This window comes from Meleagris gallopavo, chromosome 3 (assembly GCF_000146605.3).
Source record: "Meleagris gallopavo isolate NT-WF06-2002-E0010 breed Aviagen turkey brand Nicholas breeding stock chromosome 3, Turkey_5.1, whole genome shotgun sequence".
Taxonomy (NCBI): domain Eukaryota; kingdom Metazoa; phylum Chordata; class Aves; order Galliformes; family Phasianidae; genus Meleagris; species Meleagris gallopavo.
This window is the reverse complement of record NC_015013.2, coordinates 26,947,396-26,966,997: the sequence shown is the minus strand read 5'-3', so window position 1 is coordinate 26,966,997 and position 19,602 is coordinate 26,947,396. Positions and strand designations below refer to the sequence as shown.

The 19,602-nt window shown below is 39.8% G+C and overlaps 1 long non-coding RNA gene across 1 annotated transcript in view; it reads left to right on the top strand.

The window, feature by feature from the left end:
* Positions 1–15,324: 15,324 nt before the first annotated feature.
* Positions 15,325–19,602, top strand: part of LOC104910169 — a 7,722-nt gene continuing 3,444 nt past the window's right edge. The window contains exons 1-2 of the long non-coding RNA XR_792870.3: positions 15,325–15,673; positions 16,010–16,090. This is a non-coding gene — a long non-coding RNA (uncharacterized LOC104910169). The remainder of the gene's footprint in view (positions 15,674–16,009; positions 16,091–19,602) is intronic.

Here is a 19,602-nt window from a genome sequence, read left to right as displayed (position 1 = left end):
AGAATGTAGATATCTGCAAAACAACCTGCCAACATAGCCTCTGAGGTGTGTTTTAATAAAAACGTGAACATTCATTTTTAAAAATCTTAATGCAAGCTTTCCAGTACAGTCCGTAACAAATTTACCCAAACAAAACTACTACACTTGAATTCAAGCGAGCTGTAAATACACAGTGTCTGGGGGGATGCAGTAAAAGCAATTTAGTAAAATAAGTTATATTCTATTGCATATGTTAAAAATTAGATGTTTTGGAGAAGGTAAGGCATATGGAACCTATTATTTTATATGAGTTCTGTAGCAGGGAAGACTTAGTTTGGCTGATGGTGTCAATGGCATTATCAGAAATACACCCATTTATCTACGTAATTGCACAGGAGGAAACATTAAGAACTTGGCACACATTAAAAATGATTCCTAATTAAAATGTTATTTAATAAACAGGCCCATTTTATTACTCAAGGATCTAAAAAAAAAATTTAATAAGTGACTGCTAAACAAGTAATTATAAGGGTAATAAAGCTCTCCATTCTGATTAGGGAAAATATTCATTTCATGACCATGCAGTGATCCATTTTCTACCACAGCTGTCAAAAGAGGCAATTTGCAACCATTTAGAGATGTACTATTGTTATTATGCTTATGTAATACCGCTATTACATTTTGTAACAGTAATAATGATCTGAAACTAGTTCTTAGGGTAATTATAGACCAGTTTGCTAATACATTAACTACTCCTGAGTCTTCATTCAGTCCCAGTAAATTGATGGCATTTCACTTCCAGGGTTGTGAGGCATAGGGGTGGATTTATGTCTTTCTGACTCCTATCAGCATCGCTCAAAGCACTGTGCACTCCTAGCCAGGTTGTAGTGTAAATGATTTCCACCTGCTCACTGTCTCCAACCATTAATGTCTCCATAGAAGGGATAAAACTGTGAGATGCTGATCACCCACACTCCTCACTGTTAGCTGAAATGACTCACCACCTCCTGCATGCAGCCTGCAATATGCTCTAAAACTATGAGATAATTAAAATAGTAATAATAATTTAAAAAATATATAAAAAATCAGATTATAAATAGAACAGGGTTAACAGCTGGTAAACTAAGATATTTTCAGGCTAACCAGAGATCAGGGACCCTCTAGGTTGCCTTTCTGTCTCTAGTTTAAGATCAGGATTCCTTTCAATTTTCCCTGTTCAGGACAAACCTCCAGTAATGTGCATATTTTTCCTTACTTTACTTTCTATGTATAGCTTGCATCAAGCTGTGGCAAAGGACAGCTATGTGATACTGTGGTAGAAAACATCTTAAGCCTCCAAACGTTTTTCTGCCTTGCTTGTCTTATCTACTCTTGGTCTTGACTTGTCACCAAGAAGACTAATTTTACTCACAGAAGGATTGTTTGAAACAGGCTGTAAGCTATCCATCCCATTTGTCCACATTGTTAGAAACCAGTTCAATTTCAGGCATCAACATAGATTTCACAACTGAGATTGCCCATAAAATGTTATTCTCTCCTTTTTTTCCAGCAACTTACTTATGATTTGATATGTAACACAGGTGAGCAATGCTTCTTAAGATCTACTGACACTCAGTATTGATGCTGTACTCCTAAACAGGAATAGTCACTGTTCTTTTTTGGCAGTGTCCCAGAAACGGATGTGTTGCAATAGGAAGGTATTTTTCTGATGTCATTATTAAAAACCGTATTTACCTTACCTAGACAACCTGGATATTTCTTTTTTATTGTGCTGTTAGATTTGGTTCATTTGAAAAAAATGTTGCCATATACTTGCACTTACAGTAACCTTGGTGATGTTTGAATCCAGACAGCAAATGTTGTACTTCCTCCACGGTTAGTCCTCAGTGTACAGGAACCTATGTAGGCTGAAGGCCTCTCTCAGCATGAGTGTTCAGCTAGTGCCACACGAAAGGCTCACCATGTAGAGGAAGCCAATACAGAGGTTCTTACTGCTCCAGGAGGTATGAGCTCAGTCAGCGCTCTCCTTTGGTATTCCCAGCTTTGCATGGCCTTCGAACTGCTGGTTAAGAGATAAAGGCTGAACATTTATTACTTTATCAAGTAAAAACTGTTTTTCATTCACAAGGTTTCATTTCAGCTGAGAACCATGAGGTCATCCATACTTCTGGAAAAAAAAACACTCAGTGTAAGATGAGATTCTAGGAAATCACTCTTCAAACCAAAATTAAAATTCTGGAAATTACTCTTTTGTTGCTCATGGTTCAATCCTACTGTTCTCAATTCTTACTTATTTGGGCAAGTAGGAACAGGGGAAAAAAATATTAAAGAAAGGTAGAATGTGAAGCCCTACTATGTCAACCCATCCATGTTTATTTTTTTTTTTTTAGTATTTTAATGAAAAATACTCCGTGTGAGGAATATGCCCCCAAACAGTATTCGATGGAAAATGAATGCACATGCTCAATTTCTCACTCTGATGAGAGAACAGGAGACAATTAGTACTGTCCTATCTACAAGAGGATTGTTTATTCCTACTTTTTTCTCCAGCAGAAACCTGGAAGACTAACTCACCTCCTTTAAGAATTTTCAATTTAACAATTTTTAATTATTATTTAGAACATACTGTATTTTGCCAGGTAACACTATAATGAGAAATTTATATCTCATTTCCAGGAGCATCTTGGAAACTAAAGCAATTATTTCTCTAAATAGACTTCAGTTCTCAATTGTATAACAGCAGCAGCTGCTCACGGTTTGATTCAATAGATGCTCTAGCCACAGATCCATGCTTACGCAGTTCAAAAGGGACAAGAGAGGTTATTTTATTTGGACTCCCGCATACCTATCATTGCATTCAGCTGGTGTACTTCTGTGGAAAAAAGTGTATGTAGCTAGAGTCCACCTCCTTTGTCCACTTATTGCCATAGTATTTCCTCCTCTTCGAAGTACTCAATGTTCAAATGTACAGGAGGCAAAGAGACCAAATACACTGAAGAATGGGAATTTCTTGTTCTTCAGTCTCTATTCTTAGACTCGATCATTCTGAACTCACGCCTGCTAACCCCTTGTAGAACCAAAAGAGCTTGAAGGTGGAAGGATTCACTCATAAAAGCTGTCCCAGCTGGAAGGGCTGGGCATGCACTGGAAAGGCCACCTCTATCATCCTTACCATCAAGGCACAAATTTCACTAAGGTCCACGTGCTGAAATACCACATATTTCATGTGCGGTACAAAAGGAGTCTTAAAAATTTTACGATGGTGATGCGGCAGAATTGTTTCTTTACAAAATTTTTATCCAGAATGTTGTGTTCTTAAAGCAGAGTTCACTAGTTTAGCTGGTATGTAATGTGATATCATCTATAGAATATAACCACGTTTTTCCCTAGGATTTTGCCTGGAAAACAGTCAAGATCATAAGTCATGTTCTGCATTCCCGCACAGGCACTTCCCACATATAATCACTTCCCTTAATAAGAAACATAAGTGAGAAGGTATGTATCAGCATCTTTGCAATCAAAATAAAAGGGTGGACTTAGCCATGTGAGAGTATACTGCAGCTCGTCTTCCTCAGAAACAGCATAAAGGAAGGGAAATTTGAGACCATACAGAACCATAGAATCACGGAATCATTTCAGTAGGAAAGGACCCTAAAGCTCCTCTAATCCAACTCCCCTACAATGAACAGGGACACATACAGCTAGATCACATTGCTCAAAGTCCCACTCAGCCTGACCTTGAATGTCTTCAGGGACAGGGCTTCCACCACATCTCTGGGCAGCCTGTGCCAGTGCCTCCACCACTCTTATTGTAAAAAACTTCTTCCTCATATCCAATCTAAATCTCCCCTGTTCTAGTCTGAAACCATAACCCACTATATATTAAGTTATAATTAAGTTCCATCTCCTAGTAATTTGGTAATCGGTGATGATTTACAGATCCTCTGTACATTACAAATAAAATATCATTGTTTTCTCTAGACATGGGTGCATCAGCTTCTTGCTCTCTGTAGTGATATCTGACAGTCATCTATTCAATCTTAAAAATATTTTTACAGGAAGTGTGATCTTCAGTAGTGTAGGATCTACTGGCAGTTACTTAAATGCCCACCTCAGCAGTTCTTTAGCAAAGACCTGCTATGACTAGTGCTATGACTAGAACTGCTATGACTAGTGTCTGAAGAGCAGGAAGTCCTGGTAGCTTTTTTGATCACTGCAGTAATCGCTGGCAGAATTGGGCATCCGAATCACCTCTGAGACTTTAAAGAGATTTTCTTAATTTTAAGAATCATACAAGAAATGAGCCTTACTTGAGAGGAATTCCAAATAACAAGTTTAACTGTACTGATCAAGAAAATGCAAACTCTAATAGGGACTAACTCGGTCCAGAGAAGAAAAAAAAAAGCCCTTGTAGAGGGGCAAATGCAGCCTGGCAGAGAATGTGTGTGTATATGAAGTGGAAAAATAATGAAAAATAGAACGAAAAATGTTAGAACCAAAATGCTTTAATATGCAGGTAAGGCTCTGCCTTGCTACGCTAGAATTGATAGATACTCTGGGCAGGGCATACTGAGGGCTAAGAAGCAGAGGGCTGTGGAAAAGGAGAGGGATGTATTATCTTCTGATGACACACCTCTGTGTCTCACTTACGAGTCAAGACAAAGTGCAGCCATGTGCTAGAGCAGCTTGAAGCTGGTAAAGTATCTGCATTACGAAGATAGCTGCCTGTAGGGATGCAGCAGGACCTCAGAGGAACAGAATCTGCAGAGGGAAAGCGAAACCGTCTTTCCAAGTTTAAGAGTGGATGTCAAAAATCTGTCAGTTAAAACACTTTCTTGGAAGAGATTGGCACAAAATGATTTTCCTGTGATGCTGGGGATGACACAGGCTGTCCCACACAGCTGGCAAATCAAAAAAAGCTAACAGCCAAGAGTGGCAGCTCAGTCCAAAGGCATGCAAATGGATCTGAGCCTTGAAATTCATTGCAGGCAACATCTACAGCCCTTCAGTGTATAATGTGATGATAGAAAGGGGAAGATGCATGCTGCTTATGGGGGGCTATTTTGAAAAAGACCTGATATCAAGTCACGCAAAAAGAAGCAAAGAATGTCAAATTGTCCATGATTGCCAACAGACATGCAAGATGTGTTCTGTAAAATGCTTGGGTAACAGGAAAGGAGAGGACATTACACTATAGTTAGGAAATAGGAGGTAATGAAATAGATGCCAAATAAAGAGTGCAAGTTGCAACCTAATAAAACAGTTCCTCTTTTCCACCCTCCTTTTTCCATTTTTCTCTTCTAATTCCAAAACACAATGTTTTGATCAATATACCAAATCTTATTTTCACTCTTTGTGTGTGAAAGAAAAATTCATGCAATTAATGTATAGATATTCTTCTGAAATACAAATTATGTGAAAATTATAACTGTTCTCCACCCTAAAGGTGCTTCAGGCTCCTTGAGTTGGAAGTGGGCAGTATTTCACCCAGTGGATGCTGAGTCAAATATAAACCCACAAGCATTCCTCGAATGCCAAGGGAACCCAGAAAAGAAGTATTTTTCAGCTAAGGAAGTCTGCATCCTATTCCTCACTTAGCCTTCCTTCTGTGATTACATGTTCCCATTGTAAAATTAAGATGATACACATTGCTTTCCCACAGAAAGAATCTCATCTACCTGAGAAAAAGAATATTTCTGAATGGCATGTGACAGGCTATGTACAAGTTGTTTTAATCCTTGTTCAGTGGTCGTGGTTAGCCATCAAGTTTAACTTATCATCTGCAGTGAGAATAAATGGCAGTTCCCATTCAAAGCTATGCGAACTTTCCCCTGCAGTTTCACTGCTTATTATATCTTAATTCAGACCCCTTATTCTAAAAGTATTAACACATTGCTTCTTTTGCCCTGAAGTAGAAGCACAGTTTGTAGCTGATTCTCAAAAACAGAGATGCTCAGAGCATGGATTCATCCTTTGTATCTATTTATGAAACAATTGTCCCTTTCAGCTAGAAGGAACTCAGAGCAAATAATAATCATTAGTGCAGGTAGAAAACTGGCAATTTAAAACTTACTTTGTTTAAAACACATATATACACACACACAAACAACAATCCCATACAAAACCCAAACAAAAAAGCCCCATTCAGAAAGAGAAATATTCCCTTAAAATTTGTATCTTTTCCATCAGATTTCAACTTGAAGGGAAAAGACTTCTCAGAGCTGACGAATACTGTCTAATCAAATATTCAGGTGTTAATAATAACACGCATTACAAATGAAACATTAGCCCAGCTTTCAGGCATGGGAACCTCTCTGCCACATGTGGCTAGAGGAACATATGACTCTTTTCTACACTGTTCCTACACAGCCTGTATGGATACTGTCCCAGCACACTGCCAGCTCACAAAGAGAGCAGCAACGCATTCACAGTTTCCCCCAGCCTGCCTCTTTCAGTCCCATGTTTCCCACACAGCTCAAGCTTCCCACTAAAGCAAACTCCCCACTCCACCTCCACACCAATACCAGCTCCTTTTCCCTTGCCTCATTCTCTGCCTTCACTCCCACTGATGGGCTGTCTGGATGACACTGCCCAAGACAACCCACCTCTTCCCAGAGCCCCCCAGCTCCAGGATGTGCCTGCTCACTCCCACTCATTTCCCCCATCTTGGTTTCAGCACCTCCCACTGACCTGGGCAGGAGAGAACTGAGCCTTGACTAAATATAGCAGAGCTTGGGCAGCTCTCACACTACTGGGGTGGGCAGCAAGTGGGGGCAGAGAATGTTTCCATCATGCAGGGTAGGGAGTACGTTCAGAGTGCCTCACACAAGCAGGTCAGCAATCTTACCATAAGCATTTCTGGGTTTACCCCAAGCAACTGTTCAACTCCAACTATCATGCATCTTCAAATGGCCTTTTAATGGTGAACATAGCATTTAATATCTCCAAAGGGAAAAGGTAGTTATAGCAAAAGCTATGCATTGCTCTAATTGTGAAGATGCCATTTAGACTATATCTTAAACATTGCTTGTTGTATTTAACATATCATAACAATACTAATTGTCTCAGTTCCACTCAACAAAAGACCTTAGAAGGAAAACTTTCTCTCAAGGAACTAGCAAAAACACACACGCATACCCAACCCTAAAGCTTTTTACTAACACATTTCAAAATCTGGAATTTTTCACATTATGTTTTTCCTACTCCTAATACACACCAGAAACGGACATTTTGCACAGAGATATTTTATCTCAAGACAGAATCCACATTTTTCTTCTTTTGTTCTCACTTTCTTCACAGTTCCTCTGATCATTTTGTAGATGCTTCAGCTGCACTACAGGCAGTGTCTGCTGATGGCATCCTGGTGCTGGCAATTTCAAGCTGTCTTCCCCAAACCCCACACTTGTCACCAGAGAAGAGATGGTGGTGGTTGTTTGCAGCACCCTGGCACATACATGCGGCACTGCCGTGGCTAGTTTCTTGCCCTTTACTAATGTAACAATACCAGCAAAATAGGGTGGTGACTGCTCTCACAGTTCAAATGTGCTCCTGCTGAAACAGTTTTGCCACTGACTTCATTGAACCTTTTCCCAGGCTGCAATTCCTTCTCTCAGTATTACACGCAGAACTTCAGCCCCCTACTTCATACGGAGGGACTTGGGGGAGGTGAGGAAGAAGGAGCCCTAGCCTGTGTTTCAGGAGGACCTGAGGTGGCTGGGGATTACAGCCTTGTCTCTGAACATAATTCACTTTCTAGAGGTGGAAGGCAAAAGCTGGCCAGGGACCTTTAGACCAGAAGGAGGGAGCAGGCATTAACAGAAGTGCAGATGCACCACTAATACAAGCATTAACCATATCCCCTCAGCAACCTGTGCGACAAGCACTAAGCAATGCACAGATGCTGAAGATTAATTCTTAAAAGTTGTCAACCACTGACTGTAACAGTGGTCTGGATTCTCTAAGAAAAATGCAAGAAATAAAATTACACTCTTTTCTCTCTCTTTTTTTTTTTTTCAGAAATCATGATCAGCTATCCTGTTAAAAGCTGATTTTATCAGAGTTGAGTCATACTGACTATAAACTAATCTCCAGGAAACAAACCCCCCCATTACTCTTACCCTGGAAACTATTTGTGAGCTACACTTCATTTTTGCCTGCGTAAGTGTCACTTAAAGACCATGTGAAACAGTAGGGAAAGAAAACTCAACAGCTATGCAACAGCCAAGTGAGCTCAATGGAGCAAGGTAAGTTCTGAATTGCCAACACATTATTCTTCATTCAGATCTTCCTCAAACAAGACAAAATCTGGATGGATGTCCCATCCAGCAACACCTCCTGACAGAGCACGCACAGTACAGGGAGCCATAAACATCTGCAGATTCTCCCCAAAGAATGAATTTCTCTTTCCACGGGGGCCTTCTGCAGCAGGGTGCTGGTAGAATTTTCTCCAGATCCCACTGCAGCTTCATTACTTTCTGCACTGGGTCCAATGTTACAAGACACGGGGAAAATATGTACTAGGAAGCATTGCAAGAAGAAGTATAAGCTGAAACTTTTCAAAGGAAGAGAGATTCAAAAAGCCAGGTAGCAGATCAGTAGAGAAGAAATTGCATGGTGCTTTTAGCTTTTTATATGGTAAAAACAATGTGCAGAAGCCACAGGGCTGTAACTAACTGCTTTCAAAACACAGATGAGAGTTTTAGGCATTGGCTGCTGTTTAGAGCAGTTCCTGACAACCAGTAGAAATAAAAGCACTGCTATAACCACAGCAGAACTCACATATTTAAAGAGATGACACTGAAACATTACATGGTGGGCAACGAAAAAGAAAGAGTAAATTTGCCGTAGGAAGATAAGGTCAAGGACATGATGGCATAAGCTCTGTTACACTCAAGCAATTCTATACAAATCAGATCCAAAAACCAGTGTTCACTATATTTTCTCAAATTAAGTTATGGAAAGAAGACGCTGATGCATGCCCACATAGATCTTTGTTTTCCCCACCCCCTCTGAATAAAATAACTGATATGCTATGGATTTCATACTGAGCTGATGTTTCTGCAACTCTTCTGAGCACTTGGAGGCAGGCAATGGTTCCCCACTATGTTGTCTCTTAACAAACTTCGTGAAAACCAAAATGCAGAGATCGCACAAACTGTCTGAGACTTACCAAATAGCTGTCCCCTGCTTATATATGTCCTACAGTGGATTAGTTGGTTATATATTATATTCTGTGGCTGCGTAATTCCTTCCATAGTTATACAACTACAATTATATAGCACAGACATACTCAGGGGGAAGTATGTGCCTTTCGTTTACAAATTTATTTTGTTTTGGATAAAATCCCTGCAGCAACGCATTTGCTGTTCAAGTTCCATCCAGTTTCAATAGAAAGTGGTTTTTCTCCTGAGATATTTGGTGATATTCCTCATTTTTAGATACTACATGCCCTCAGGAATGTGCGATAGAGGCAATTTTAATTTAATTGTTGGGTTCCAAAGCCAGACTTTGGGGGTATGTGGAAAGAAAAGTCAACAGACAAAGCAGAGCTGCCTATAGTGTTAAGCCTCACTAGATGTGTGAATTTGGGCAAATATCTGCCTGTTGCCTTAGTTTCCCTCTTTGTCAGGTTTAATCAGCAAAAAGTACAGAAAATAGACCAAGCAATTATTATTGCTATATGCTAATTAAGCCTTCAGGGAACAGTAAGCAAAAAGCATAAAAATGACCCAGCTTCCCGTCTCTCATTGTGTAGACTTGAGGCACTTTGGCAGGACATTCTGGAAATGTTGTGAACTCACCAGAGGTTCAAGTGAATCCTGCATTTATGTGCCAGTGGTATCCAATCCACTCAGCAGCTGCCTAACACTACGGGTCCTTCTATTTATTCCAGAAAAATCCAGTGTCTCCAGCCATGGCATTACTATTCAGACAGCTAAGGAAACCTGCATCTTGTTCCTTGCTGAGCTTCCCTTCTCAGTCAGCAGAAATAGTGAGGCCTAGAGAAAAGAACGCATGGCAGTAGTAAGATCCTTTTGCACAAATTAAATAAAATGCTCAGCTGGGAAACTGAGGCCCTGCTCAGTAAAATGAAAAGTGCTTTGAATCCACTGCCAAGTCTGCTGAGGAGACAGTTTTCTACCTATGAGGCACAGACATTGGCCTAGAGGAAGAACAAGAGCAGAACTTGCAAATTGTCATTGCTCATGGTTTCCATACCTGCCCCACCTTGGTTTAATTTCCAAGAAATAAAAGTGGTTTTGATGTAAATATTTTTTAACATATAGCATAAGGCAGCAGCACCACCTGTTCCCATCGTGAGAGTTCTGAGAAGTTTGTATCAATACTAGTTTAACACGTGTCTTTGCTTTCAGGTCCTTGCGGTGCTTTTGCCCAAAGGAGTTCTGTGAAAGCAAGCTCATCCTTTCCAAGACATTTTTAGGGTCAGATGGGGTGACATTCTTGCACGTAAACTGAATAGCAGGTGTCTCAGGTGGACACAGTGTTGGTTTTTAAAAAGTGCCCCTACCAACTGGGCAAATCCAGAAACGTTTAGCCACCATCTCTGTCAAGGGCTTCTTTGGCATCCATTCTACTGATTTCTCTAGGTAAGCTGTGATCACACAGGTTCAGCCTGTGTTTCTATACGACACCTAATATTATTGAAATTGAAGTCAACGTGGGGCTGTGTGGAAGTAACTGGAGGAATGGGTGGCCACATGTTGGAAAAGAAGCATCACTTGTCCAGGATAGAAGAAACAAGGCACAATGCTGAATAATACATCAGCTGGGACTGACTGTCTGAGTATTAATGACTGCTTAATTTGCATTTTCCTGCTTTTTAGTGCATGCACTGTTAGGAAATCTAAAGAAAATAACTCAAGGTTGGCAAGTTATTTTTGATGGAAAAGCATTAATCTCACATAAAAACCTTAACAAATGCATCAGAATAGACATTTACTGAGTTCAGTAGATCTCTGCAGGGACATACATTATCTTTTTGCTGCCATGAAGAAGAAGAAAAGCTGGTTTTAACTAGTTGCCTTGCCTTAAAAAAGCATGAAACAGCAGGAAGAATAACTCAGATCTGTCTCTGGTTGCTTCCTTTCCTCATCTCTAATGGCTTATCAGGATGACATGAAAAGTTTGATCAGATCAATTTCCTTCAAATTATGACTTTTCTCACTGCCCAGCAAAAAAGCATGCATCAAGAATCAAAACGAGTTTTTTCCAGCACCTCTCTTGTTACCAATGATCAGTTTTATTATTGAAAGCTGTCTGTAATTCTCAACGGGCCAACAAGTTTTGGAGAGCACAGAATCATTTGTATTCCTAAAAAATATTTCTGACCCTTCTTTGCTCATGGTCACTACCAATAGTAATGTCTAAATCTTTCAAGAGGAAGAGAGTAAACGCTTTTTGGCTGCTTTGCCATTGACATGCAATTAGTAAATGAGTCAGCACCTTCTTGTAAAACAGTAGTAGACTCAGTGTGCTGAGTCACAGTTTCATAGGTACTCTAAGGTTCTCTTATCTGCACAGCCAACACATTTTCTGTTTGCTTCAGCAGTGAGGCTATTACTCTGAGAGTTAAAAAAATTGGTTTTGTGGTCTCATGCCTTATTCTGAGATCAGCATGTAACAGTTTCAGTTCATTGCATCTACACATGAGAGTTCTAATTTATTTTTCCAATGGTCAGAATGGTTAAAATCTTCCTGAAGGAACCGTACAGCCCACCCAAGCTGCTAACTCCATGTTGCCATAAGCATGGTTAAGTGGGTAGGGAAAGGTCATGTAAAACAAGAAACAGGAGGTCTAGTTTGGATTTTTAAAAAACATTTTAATAGTTTCTTTGAGCATGAAGCATTGTTTCTGGAATTAAATATCCTGTTCTTCAAACACTCCACTCCTAAAAACCCCAGCACCCCCGTATGCCACCTAGATTTTCCTGCACACGTCTGTGTCACTCCTGCTGCCATTAGGCCCACTTCTCTTTGTTTTCACTTCAGGCATTAATCTGGAGCTCTTTTCTCTGCACAAGCATGAATTCTTCAGAAAGGCTTGTAGGAACACAACTGAACTGTGGTCCCTGCCTCATGTCAAGTTTAGCTGAAAACCACAATGGTTTGCATGCTTCCTAAGGTGGTGTAAGAGCACGGTCTCAGAATCCTTGTGTCCTTAAGGAGGCTGAAAAGTCCAAAAGACCAACTACTAACTCTCTACAGATAGGGTAGGTACTGGAAAAAGGATAAAATTGCAGCACTGTGTTAATCTTACATTGGCTAAACCTGCATTTTACAGTTGTTTTGCATAGCTCTACAGAGGAATCAAGAGAAATAATTGCACAGACTGTTTCATCTTCTTTTCCTACAAACTATCCTGTTCCAGATGAAAACAAATCCACTTTTTTTTTCCACTCCATAGTGGGACTTCATTATATCACAACTCGTCCTTTCCAAGCCAAACCCCCTTTGTGCTGAAACCACTGGCAGAAGAGTCTTTGCTGGGAGTAAGAGGTTCTTAAGTCGACACTGCCAAATATATCCAGAGTTCGGGCTGTGAAGTCATTCTCAACACCAGGGCTCATTTCCAGACTCATGAAATCAATCCCATGTAATTTTCCCACCATCTTCGTGTGTGTGGAAAGAACAAACATTTATTTCCCTATAGAGGTAAAAACATGCAATCACCCTGTCCTCTATTCAGGTATAATAAAGCTTGTTCGTTCTGTAATCCAGAGCCTTTGTATTAATCATTTTGTTGCCTGTTTTTACTTAAGGATTACTTTGGTAAAACCTTTCCTTCATATCCTCGAAGGAAACTGCAATAAATGATTGCCAAATGCGACATCTCCTAGTGCTGGGAAACAGCATTCTCAACCATCTAAACAGTCTGTGTACCACTGAACAGCAAAGTTACAATTCAGATAGTATTTGTAGTACATTTTATGAGATCAACATTTTCAGTTTAACCACTAGAAACTAACAAATGGGTCTGGTGCTATTTTAGCTATTAGCAGGATATAAGCTGATATAAGGGGAACACCTACATTTTGTAGATATCTTTTGCAGGAATAAATATCTAATTGATAGCCACACTTGACATTGTTTATGAGTAAACAATATATTAATTTCCTCCACTGCATCCATAAGGATCATCACTTCCCTAAAAGCCATTTGTTATACAGGTATTCTTGAATTTGATGATGCTCAGCACAATAACCTCTATTTTAGAGGTTCCCACATGTGGCAGTTTTGTTGAATGAGAGAGCTAAAAATAGGAACTTTGTTGCCATGTGACAGCAGAGGGGCATTCTGACAGAATGGTGTCTGACTCAGAAGTGCATAGGGAGCAAAATTGTGTCATTGAACTCCTCAGTGCAGAAAAAATGGCACCCGCAGACATTCACTGACACTTGCTGAACATCGATGGAGACCAATGTGAGCACAGTGAGGCAGGGGGTGGTGTGTTTCAGCAGAGGCAATGGCAACAATGGGTTACTTCCGCTGGTACAGATTGTTACAAGTCTGGCATGCAGGATACTGCTCATTGCTGGCAAAAATAGCTAATATATAATATAATATTAGCATAGCTAATAGTGGTGACTGCACTGAAAAACAGTGTTTCGTTGCTGAGAAGTCACTGTATCAAATAGTGTTAGTGTGCTCTTTGTTTCAGTTATAGTTTCCATGGAAATAAATATGAGACATTACTTTCAGAGTGACCTACAGCTGCCCTGTAGAAGTAGATCAGTATCAGAAACAGAGCTCCTTCTTCAATAGCATCCTTCTATCATATAAGCAGAGCAATGAGAAAATGTATGAAATGTGAGGCTAACAAAGGAAAAAAGCTTGATCACAAAATTTGAATCTGCTAGATTCAGATCAAGTACTCTCAATGCCAAGATGTGAATCTGTATCTTTGTTCATTTCTATTTATGCTTATCATAAACATTTATCTACAAGAAGAAAAAAGTCAATTTTGACTGCATATTCCCCAGAGTAAAATGCAGTTTTATTGGTTTGCGGAGATGGAAACACCTCAAATTTTCACTTCCAGAACCGCTTGCCACTCATATTTTAAAGTTTTGAAAGTTTAACATAAACATTTCAGTGTACCACATCTCTTCCCGGAATTTCTAAAGTGCAGATGGCACCCTAAAAATCTAAATGACTACCTGTATTTGCTCTTGAACGAAGGCAAGGATTTCCCTGGAAAAAAAGGAGGGGGGAGGGGAGGAGGGTGCAAAGTGCTTTCCTCTACTCACACTTCTTGACAAGTAATCTGTGCTACACTCTTCTTGGTTTAGGAAATACATCTGAAAAATACCGTGGGAAAGATTTTTCTAGAAATATATTGGGCTGTCAGAAAGAAGGAAGTAGTGAGAATTTCAGTAGGTAGCAGGATTTTGTAAGATTTTTACTATTCAAATTTAGATAACATTCAGAATGTCTCAGGAGCCCTTTAACTCCTTCATCATTAATTATCTTCTATTCAAAATACAGAGAGACAAAAAACTACATTATTACTTACTATCAACTCCAAGCTTATATCTGGTTATCTTAAAAAGAGAGGTAGTTTGAGGAAATCGGTGTTTAGAAATTATTCCTAGGTCTAGGAAAAATTCAATCAATCAAGGAAGGACTGGGGCTGCAATCACACACAGCACATCCAGATTGCAATGCACAGCACCCATTCAGCTTGCAGTGGGCACAACTGATTTTCCTAGCTGGAAGGAATCTTCTTTACACAGCACTTCTCCACCCATGGTTCTGCTTTCCCAGGGCAGTCAGCACAGCAGAGCTACTTTACTGGATCCACTCCAGCTTAGGGCTTCTCTGATATAAAGATTTCAGTCTTTTCTTGGTGCTCTTGTGCAGAAGAGTGCAAACCAGCTTGATGAAGGATGCAAAAGTAGATATACGGGAAGGCAAGGTGCTTTTCAAAGCAGCTTCATGGGAAGCCTTGCCAGTTTAGGTCAGCAGTGAAGCTGAGTGGCCATGGATATTAGTGCTTTGCATAAATGTGTAATTTTGTCATAGTCAAATTAAGAGAAATGAGTATCACTAAATATATATATTTTATTCTCTCATATTGCTTTGATTCTCTTTGCTCTAGAATGAACACAGATGCGCTTATGTCAGTAATCTTGAAACTAGAGATATTAATTACTGGATATAAATGACTGATCTTTAAAGTTGCATGCTACTCTTCATTGTGTACCCAACTGGAATGAATCATCATGTAGGACATTTATCCAACATCTGTAGTCTAGTTTCAGTTCATAAAACCTCAGGAAGTAATCAGTTTCTCTGAAAAAAATATTCAATACCAGGAAGTACTTCTGTCACCAGATGGAGAATCATGACACACAGATGAAAGGACAAAGTTACAGAACAAAGGCTCATATTGCATCTAGCAGAGTTTACTGCTCTAACTTGTCCACCCCAAATCTCTACACAATACATGCAGAGAAATCAGGTGCTCTTGCACAGAACTCCATACAAAGCAGCATCTGCCAAGGGCTTGGAAAAATTACCAAGAAGGAGAGTGCAGATACAATCTCAGGCTATGAGACCATAATGCAATTTTGCTACAAGGAGAAAACATTCTTCTTGCCAGCTTCCATCTGGAATTCCAGAATACTTTGACTAGTTCTGAATCAGGGACTTAAGCAGAGCTTCTCTACAGAAGGTAAGCAACCTTTTTGCTAACTAAATGCTTACAGGACTCTGACAGAGCATTGAGGACCTGAACCCAATTCTCCAGCTAAAGTCCCTTAATGATAATAATCAGTTCCTTCCTGGTCCATTTGCATATACATCTGTCTTAATCACACGCCCCATTTTTAGTGGACTCTGGATTAAAGAAAAATGACTCAATGGCTACTCAATATACATTTATTGACTAGATTCTTTCTTGTCAGGCTCTAAGACATCTACTTGAGTCATACAAGAAACCTTTCTGTGTTCTTTAAGATATCTGCAAACTGAAGACTATGACAATTCACTTTAACATCTTTATTTGCAGGACATTTCTTTGAAAATAGAAGTCATCAAGATCATGGGTACATCAAATTTCCTACAGAAGAGGAAGAAAGTGAATATAAATGTGAGTGAATACTCATACTGAAGGGAAGTGGCAAGATAATAGAGAGCAAGGAGAACTGTAGTGTATTTTAATCTTTTCCCTTATTTAGTTATTTAGATGTATTAACTTTAAAAAATAACTGAGTTTTCCTTGGAAGAACTGTCCCAAGCAGTTCTCTATCTGTTACTTACTATCTAGCTATCAAACATCTATCTGATTCCTTTTTCACTTCCCATTGTCAAACAACTGCACTTATTTGCATGGCTTGTATCAGAACAACTATTCCAGAAATTTCACTATCTGAATTCTTTGCCTTTATTGAGAAACTAGTTGAACTGTCTTCTTTACCAGTTGATATCATAGCATGACAATATACCTTTGGTGCTGATTTCAGTGAAATTCATGGTTATGGTACCTGATCTGCCTGCCAGTGAATGGGTCTGTTCCAAGCTCAATGAAAACATCACCAGCCTTTCTACTGGTTGACCACATTGCAATTAAATCAAGTCCAGACTCAAATAAATGAGAATATTTAATTGGACAAATGAATGCTAAATAAGGACAGACCTCTCTTGAGGAATTGTGTTTTTCATCATGATTATAAAGTCATCTCTTTGTATGAGGAAGAGATAAGACTTTAGGCCACAACAGTGAACTCTGTATTACATCAAAGTATTAGTCATATAGCTTATTTGAGCAATTCTTTTTCCAGCTCCTACGTACGGTGCATACCTAGCTATTCAGTCATAAATAGTCTTTGCTTTGACTGCTGGAGTTCAAAACACAAGGCATACAGGCGTTACAAAATGATGGCTACTGTGACAGAAGCATAGTCTTTTCCCCTTATAGTTCCCAGATATATGATGTTCGTCTGCTTCCTGAGACTAATACACCATGTGGAAAACAAAACAAACCCCCAGACCTCTTTCTTCATCTAACTCCAAGAAATTTTAGGCAGCTTAGTGAGTTTTTTTTTTTTAATTTATTTTATTTTCAAGTTCTCAGTAGTTTTCTCTAGATAATTTGTGTGTGATTTCCAGTCAGTTGGCATTTTCCCAGTTCTGCACTCATTGGTTACCAGTGGATTCAACAGTAGTAAAGTTTCTATGTATCTTTTTTTTTCTTCCTGCAAATCTAAGACCATCTACTGGTAAAACCAAGTTTTGTTTGTGACCTTAGTAGAATCAAAATTTCCCCTAATACCCCTACACCCATCTTTTCCTTCCTGTTCATACACTCAGACACGAGCTCTGCTCCTTTGAGGAAGAGACGTTTATGCTCTGATCCTTAATTCACATGTACATCTACATCCCTTTCCTTTATTGTTCCACTGCTGTCACCAGCACTTTTATCCTCTTCTCCACTTCTTCCTCCAGTCATATTTTCCAACCGCATCTCCTTCTCTCTCAAAGCTGTCAAGGTCCTCAGTTTTGGTTACAGTCTCTCCCACAGTGTTAGCATGCTCATTTCCTGTCCTACCTCAAACCTTGATCTTCCCTTACTGCTTCTTCCTGGAGTAAGGAATTTGCAGACAATTAATTACAAATCAGGGAGGAAGGCCATGTCAAATGTTTGCCATAGCCAAATTCCCTCCCTCCCTTTTTTTTTTTTTTTTCTTGGAGCAACTGTGTGGTATGCAAAGGCTTGTCAGCCTGGCTGTGCTGATAATGTCATGGGAGAAAGCAGCAATGGTTCCCAGTGAGTAATACTATTAAAATTTTCAGAAAAGCTAATGTGGTGTAACTAGCACATTCAACATTGTTTGTAGAATTAGATCCTGTGACTGTGATCGCTTTGAAAAAGGATCACGTTTTCCTGTACTTTCCCTCACCACCACTGCTGAAATACCAACAGCAGAAGGTGTCACAACTGAACTTCTGAGAGGAATCTAAAAAAAAACCCACCCTATCCTTTGTTATACTGGACAGCTTCAGTTATAATGAAACATAATTATTAAATCAAAAGCTACAAATTGATTTACTTAGTGACAAGAAAACAGAACAAAAAATATCTATTTAACTTTGAGAAAGCCTTAAGGATAGATCTGTTACAGGGTCTTTTTTCTTTTTTCAAAACTAATTTAATATTAGGTTTTAAGAAATCTTTTTGCAGGCCCCCAATATAGAATACATACCTTACAACAGCACGAAGATCTGTACTGTCTGCAGCGTTTAACAGGTAGATGCAGCCCTTCACCCTCTGTTTGCACCAGAGCTGGACACGCAGTGCCTCATGTGCCACCCCCAGAGTGCATCCTGCTCTGTGCAGCTGGGGATGAAGCTGCACAGAGCTCCCTGGGCCCTCAGAGCTGCACCAAACCAGCTGGGTGCTGGCCTGACCAGGGCCGCCTCTCCCTGGGCTGTGCCCTCGACCTGACTTAGTGACAAGGTGACACAAGGGAATGAGGTGTCCCCTTGAGGCGACTCTCAAATTTTATCTTCTTTCCAAAGTCTCAAAGGCAACATATGACTGAAGTAAATAAAAATTACATCTGCTTTCTGTGATTCATAGGTCAAAAAAGGGAGAAAGCCACAAAAAGTAAACTTTCCTTCCCTCTTTCCATTGTCCAAAACTGAGGCAAGTAGGAGTCTCCAGATGAGGCTGCTCAGGGCCATTAAGTGTGCTCTCAGGGCCCAGACACCATCCCAAAGAGAGTCCCTAAACTCATTCTGTACCCCAAATGGAGCTTTCTCTGGGTATCTCCTGGCTGCTGGTAGTGTGTAGAGATAAGGTCTCCTCCACGCAGCTCTATCAAGATGGCATCCTGGAGTACAATCACTCAGTTAAAGTATGTCCATCCTTCACTGGGCAAAGATGAGCATGGCATCACTTTCTTCAGAGGTGTGACAACAGCTTTTGCTCTGAGCTTGTTAAGCCCAACAGAAGCCTTCGGCTAATCTCTTATTTTTTATTTAATGTTTCCCCCATTTTGGATGTGCTCTGCCTGCACTGTAGTAAAACAGTTGTTTACTTGCTTCATGTGTGATACCCTGACATCTTCTGAATTCCAACTGCACAAACGCCTTGAGTGGTAAGACAAGAAATATTTTTTCCTGTCCTAGATCTGTCCAGGACCCATGGCCCATTCAGTGGATAAGGTTTTTCCTGCTCTTACTGAAATAAGGGACATTGAACTGCTCACCCTTTTAGCAAAAAGAAAGTAAAAAGAGGAGAGGAGTGGAGAGGAGAGGAGAGGAGAGGAGAGGAGAGGAGGCCCATGATCTTTCAGTTGAAGTTAGGGTTTTTGTTTGCTGCTAAAAGGGTATGGCACACTGAGCTAAATATTCACATTAATAAACCCAGTCTATTACATCAGTGGCACCCCCTACGTGTCTCTGCCAATGTTGCATAATAATTTCCATCCTAACCCACTCTTCTCTGTCAGTCACCCACCTAAACCACTCTTAAACTCTCACCATTCAGGTTAAAAATTTCCATACCTGGCCTATATCTGAAGCTACAACTTTTTGGAAATGTGCGGTAAAACTGTCTTCTGAGTATAAGGGGAAAAGAAAACAAACTTCTATGTGTCA